Source organism: Syngnathus leptorhynchus, chromosome 1 (genome assembly GCF_054491065.1).
Source record: "Syngnathus leptorhynchus isolate UIUO chromosome 1, UIUO_Slep, whole genome shotgun sequence".
NCBI lineage: Eukaryota > Metazoa > Chordata > Actinopteri > Syngnathiformes > Syngnathidae > Syngnathus > Syngnathus leptorhynchus.
This window is the reverse complement of record NC_141195.1, coordinates 20811676-20818712: the sequence shown is the minus strand read 5'-3', so window position 1 is coordinate 20818712 and position 7037 is coordinate 20811676.

Genomic DNA, 7037 nt, shown 5'->3' with positions numbered 1-7037 from the left:
TAAACTGAAATATCTTGAAACACGCTCTCACAGCCTCTGTTCTACCACAGACCAACAGTGTTTATTTTGGGAACCGACAGTTTTTGTGTTAATGGGAAAACAAAAGATTTTCAATTCTGTAAGCACTAAGGGAGAGTCTAATGTGCAACATCTATCTGAAAAAAATCGATGAATATGGCCGGCAGCCTTCGAGAGGCAACAGCAGGGCTGTTGACTTTGTTAACCTGCAATTAACCTACACATAGTTGTGCTAATTGTAGGTTAGATGCAGGTATTCCATTATTATCTCTTCATTATTCCCTTAAACATATTTATGACAATAAAGACTATTTCCTAATCTTTTTCAACACCACAGGGTTCTGATATGGTAATGTTTTTATCTTTAGGCGATTCTCGTCCTAATGGGTCATTCTCACTGAAAAATACATTTTAAAAATAGTTTTGTTGAGCTGTTTTCCTAGTTTGTGTAATTCACTCATCCATCCATCCACATTTGCACTTGTCGTTGATTTGTCACACACAAAAACAATCTCGGAAAGGCCTGCCTGGAGCTGCTGACGGAGTGTTCTCTGAATGTTTAGTGTACTAAATGTTCTGGAGCAAGTTTAGTTCAGTTTTATGTATGAACAGTACGGGAGGTGATGCAAATGACTCTCCTGAATCCACCTTGACTTGGTCATATTTGACCTGAGCTGCATCCACCTATTTTATGCCAGGTGTCATTCAAAATTAAAATAATTTTTGTTTTGATAGCAAACAAATATCACATTACAGTAGCTCACCTTATAGAACTTTGAAATAAAACTACCAGTACTTTTGAGTTGCCCTTGACAGACTGGATTTGTCGTCCCAAAAGTTGCACATATAAAAAGAGTAAAAATATTCATTTCACTTAGGTGTTAAACATTTGTGTAGTAAAAAAAACAAACAAACACTGAAACTTCACTATAGTAGCCAAAACCTTTGTGTTGAATATTGAAAATTATCCCCCGTTCCTTTATATTGGATAGTTTCTTAAGTTTATCATTGACGGGTATAACAGGGAAGATAATTGTGATAGCAAACCTTGATAAACCAATGTCACCCAAAGGTTACTCCTTCGCTCGCGGCTCGGGTGATGATACGTCCCTATTGTGATTCATTGCAAGTGTCACACTATGACAGTTACTGCCAACAGCAATTGTCAGTGTAGAGGTCATCCTGTAGATTTCAATATTTTTTGTTGTTGGAACAGTAACACATCTTAAAAAAAACACACGTGGTGACAATAGAGGAGGATACTGTCGGGGACAGCTATCGACTTTGCAGCAAAAAATATGGCCTCTTGCAAGTACTTTGTCGATAACCGATTGGCCTAGAATAAATGTCCCGGACCTACCAGGTCAAATAGGGAAGCAAATGACAAATGTAAAATTCTACTGGAGGTTGTCTTACGGTTCATCCGTTGTACTATGGACAAACCATACCTCAGTCTATAGGCTTGTTAGGAGCTCATTGAAGTTGTTATCATCCAATGTCTAAAAAGAGTGATAAATACTTCAACAAATGTTCTTTAACGTTTCATTACAATTATTCAATAAATGTAATATTTCTATTCCTGTTTCATGGGAGTGTTGGCGCGTAATACATTCTGAAATGCAACAATGCAATACAATCACTATGAAAATGAATCTTTCATTATTGTGCTCTTTTGTACCATCCGATTTAACTGCAACTGTATGGATCTCAAAATAAATCACCTTTATTGGGCTCTAGGCTCAACTTGATGGATTTCACAAAGTAATAATGTGTTCTAAACTTTACGGGGAAATCGATGTTGCTGTGGCTATTCTACCGGAAACAAGCATCAAATTAAAATTTTACCCAAGGCGCGTAAACAATCTTATTTGCAAATCATACAGTTGTCACCAAGCGTAACCAGTAAAAGACAGTGTTGCGTGTAGTGTAATAGTGCTGGAAAACAAGTTTTATGGTGGTACGAAGAATTAGGACAAGGTCTCCGTTGAATGTCTTTTGAAGAAATCATTTTTTCCCTTCTTGCATGTTGATTAATTGAATTAACCGGTATCTGTTAAGTAGCGCTATCTAAGATTAATTGTATGTATCTCTCTTCAGTAACATCATTAACAAATAGGGTCCCTTATTTCAATCGTTTCCCTTTACTTTTAAAATGTAAACAAATATGCTCTACATATACAAAAAGTCACAATTTTAAAAAGTTATAATCATGGGGTGACTGAGGATTAAACCCACAATCCTTGGGTTAGGAAACCGCCACTTTGTTACATGACCTGCGTCGAAAGCTTCTTAAATGAGCACTTTTATGGGTTAAGATGCCTTTTGAACCTGCTTTTATCTTTTGTAGTCTACTTTTAGTATTTGTAAAGGTGTCCTCTGGAAATAGTGAATGTGGCTTTCAAGACAGCATTACTCTGAGCTACTCTTTAACTAGTTCTTTAAGGATTAAGGCCCATCTGTCAGTGGCTCTCGCACTGCTGCAGTTCTCATAGTTTGGCCAGCAGGGAGCAATGTCCACATTTTATTTGTGCTTTTACAAACAATAGCTCTTACTTAGCCAGCCTCTTATCAGCATTTGATGAAGCTGAAAGGTCCACATTTACACATGCGAGTACCCCGGATCCAGCAGCCACCTATTCCCCCTCCTCTGCCCGTTGAGAGCTGGAAGCTGCTACATGACATTCAACTAACAATGGCAACTGAAGACAATGCAAAACAAGATGCTTGGGACCGCTTCCCTGTCTCTGGCATGCAACAGCTTGCTGAGCTTCCTCCACCCACTTCCTTCTTGCTTCAACAGGGTATTCTGCCCAAGGTGGGGATTTTTGCTGTCACACTGATCCTCCTCCAAGCCCTCTTTTTACCCAAATCATCCCTTATATTCAGTACTTAAATCTCAGTTTCCTTTTTAAAACTGGAGTTGAAGCCTCCGTTAGTAGTTAAGCTGCATTTAGGCATGAAACATCCACTGCTAGAGGGAGCCGTCCATTTTTCTTCGCCATGCGAGACCGTAAATATTCTGACTAAACCTTGACTAGCACTATTCCTGCTATTTGATTCCATCCATATATGTGTATGCATTTGTGTCTGTGTGTTTGGAGCAGACTATCTTTGCAATAAACTTGAAATAATGCCATGTCACATTTGAGGTGTTGAAGAACACATACGTACTTCTAATTCAGCAAATCACAGTCATTTGGCTTTAAAACAAAGTATTCCGTGCTTATTTGTAGCAAAAGCATCATTCTCACGAGAAAATGTGTACTGACAGAACATAATTTACTGATACATTTTTAAATGTTTGGCCTAAAAAAACTAAAAACATTAAAACAAAGTTCTTGCTTGACCTTTTTCCATTTGATTTTGGAATACAAATTTAGTTGAGCTTTTAACTAGTTTTATTTAAAAAAAAAATACAAATTGCTGTCATGATTCACCAATATAACACCGTCCATTTCATTGTCAAATGGAAAGGTGAATCATGGAAATGTGAACTTGCCCAGGTACAAAAATATCAACACCCAAAGTTCATCATTCAGAAACAAATTTGTCTTTTACAATAATAATTCAAAAAAGGCTTTATTAGTAAATATTTGATGAGAAAAGTAGTAAAGAAAACGGAATTATTAAAATGCATAAACATGCATCTCAAGACAGGGGAGGTTTGTAGAGCGTATTTTGTTGCACAAAGAAGAAATTGTTTGAAATTTATAGATACAATAGATAATCAAACAACTAAACTTCACATCAAGAGTTAAAAACAACAACTGTATACATGTAGATAAGGTTTACGCATTATGGATCACAGTGTCAATTATTTATCAATTTTTCACTGCACCATTAAAATGCGGATGAGATGGCATCTTCTGAGATGTGACATGGTGAGGTAAGATGTGGAATTATTGCAGATGCAAAGCACGCTTCTTTCCAGCAAGTGTTTTGAAGCAGAAATGATACCCCTCACATGCTAGGCTCAGATTAGTAATGGAAATATTGCCTGCCTGAATTGTTACTTAGGGCATAAGATGTGTAGCTCTGTTGAGGCCCATTTTCAGAAAGCGTTTTGGGGATTTTAGTGGTGTCTGAGGTAAACAACAGTGCTAACACCGCTGGAAAAACAAAACATAGCTACATATTCACACATAAGCACACAGCCACACACCCACTCGTCTCCTTTGAATCTTAAACTAAATGACCCTGAATGAGACAATTGCGTGCAAACAAATATTTCAATGAGATTCATCATGTCTATGTGACAATTGGAAACAGATTTTTTTGTTCAGACAATGAAAAACTTTTTAGCTGTTACTTGCTGCTGGCAGTTTCGACTGCCACCCCAGTCTTCCTCAGAGCCATCCACGGCTCATCAGGCTTTTTTTTTTTCAACTTTGATCCTCATGATTACGGAATCCAGTTGCGATTGGTTGGCGATTGGATTGGTTCGGTGGGCCAAATTTGGACCGTGGGTCACCAGTTGATGATCTAGCTCTGTAGACCACCATCAATCAAAACTTTCTAGTGACAGCTTGTGCATCATAGGATTCAGCATGGTCCACACTGTGTTTTGATAGATTTTCCCCAATTGAAATGGTGCCAGTTAGGATCCACTGCTGAGCCAGTTGGCAAAAAATAAACAAGATGAAAATGAAGAGCATCATTAAATAACTTTCATGGATGAAAAAGCACAAAAGCATGATGATGATGACTGGTGGCCATTGCCATGTGCGGTATAAGCATCTAGAGAAACATAAAAAAATTGGATTATCTTGAAGCTTTGATGTATTTCAAGGTAGAAGTGACTCATCAGATGAACAAGCCTTTGATGCCATTGCCGCTCTAAATTGAGGACAATTTTTTGACTTCCATTCGGACTAAATAAACCCTCTATTTTGCAAAAATAGCCCTTATAAAAAGCCCATATTCTTTATGATCAAATCAACCCATTTATTTCACCACCATGTGCCCACCATTTCACCATTTGACCATCACAGCACTCTCAGTCCATTCATAGCAAATTAGAAGAGGATTGGACAAACTGAGTTTTTTTAAAGGTACAGCTTTGTGAAACCGACATCCAGGTTCTTCTACTCAGGCTGAGCTTGTGTCTCCCAAAAACATATAAAAGCTTGCCAGACAGTTCAGAAGGAAGCTGTGCAAAATACATCTAAATTTACGTACAAATATGTACACGATGTTCTTTGTGAGACATCCTCTATCTAAAATAACGCTTCAGGTGCTTTCAGGCTTGAAATGAAAGCAAATTTATTCCACCACAAATTATTATCATCCGTTCGTTCGTTCGTTCGTTCGTTCGTTCGAATATGTGTCTATGAAGATTCCCACCCTGATTCACACCCCTCACTGTGAGCCAATATGGGAAATTGCGTTGCCATGGTACAAAAAATAAAATTTTGAATTGAGATGTTGCCTTATTTTTATTTGAGTGGATACGTTAATTGGTGAAAGCTGAATTCTTGCACTACAAAAAACAAAACAAATCAAATAAACAAAAAAAGGCAAAATAACGAAGAATAAGATGAAATATGTATGAGCACTAGTTACGTGGGCTTCTTGCTGCACATGCAGTACAGCTGGGTCTGCAGAATTCTTACATTTACAATTAGAGAGAGACAAATGTGACCCTGAAGATCCACTTCCTGTAAATTATAAATGAAACAAATTTGGACTTCAAAAATTTCAAATCCATTGTGTCGAGAGGAAAAATCATTACTTCACACATTTCTCTTTCTTTTTCAAAGCAGTTTATGAATCACTTCTTTGATATTTTTAAACATTCTATTATATTTAAAGACTGTTGCTTTTTGAACTTTTGTTTTGGCTTTTTTAGCTTACTTAAATGGTAGTGATGGGAAAATGAAGCTTCATGAAGCAGTTGTTGTATTCTTTGGCTCCTCTAGATGGCAATGTTGGTTTAAAGTGAGGGTTTTAAGAAATGGCAAGTAAATGGGCCATTTCAGTTCTTTGGTGAACCGAGAGTGCTATCCAGAGGTCTAAGTAAACACAACAACGGGTTCATGAATCATTTTGAAGCTTCATTTGCCCATCATTATTAAATGGAAACCACTAGCTTATTTTACTGTGTGCTGCATCACAGCAATTTCTGGGAAACGTTCAATCAAGTGTCAATACATCCTGAATGTTTGGAGTCTAACCTCTGTCCAAACAAGAAGAAGGTATGCCAGGACAATTGTTAACCTAATCCATATAAAATGTTTAGAGTTTAAGCTTTAGACCTCCTCCCTCATTGTTAACACTGTTTCCTGCCCGAACTCTTCCCTAACCTCATGCTTCTTTCCCTCTCAGGTCCCAGTTGAGCAACAAATCCAATGGATTGTTGGGCATAGCTCATTTCCTATGAGTGTAGCACATTGTCTTGAGCATGAGTTAAAAAACAGATAAGGAGGCATCAGGCAGGAAAGTAAAGCAGAGGTAGCACATATGTATTGAGATGCCACTTTGTTAAGGCTCAGAGGTGACATTTGCCACTGAATAAAAAACGCCTGACGGAAATGAATCTGGGCAAAGGATAAGATCAGGAAACACAACAAGGAGCTGTCTTGTAAACACACCAAGATGCAAAAGACAAACAAACAGATAAAATGGGCAAATAGATGAAGCAAAGCTTTATTCTGCTTGACAGGAGAGGGGTATCTGAGTCATCTTCTCATAGGCGGGGTTTAGAAGACCCGCTGCTGTTGTGTGACAAACCATTATTATTTTGAGAAAAAGTAAAATTAATCATTTGTATTACATATATATGTATCCATTCATCCATTTTATATATATATATATACATATATATATATATTTCACAAGGCTGATGCAAACTGTTTGATGCATCCGTCAGTGAAGAATGTACGTATGTCTTTGCTTAATGCTAAGCGGCCCGCACTGTGTAGCAATACCTACCTGAGCTCATGGCAGGTGTCAGGTCGACATTCATTTTTAATCATCCACGGGATTTGTAATGCCAGCAAGGTGTCGACACAAGATAAACA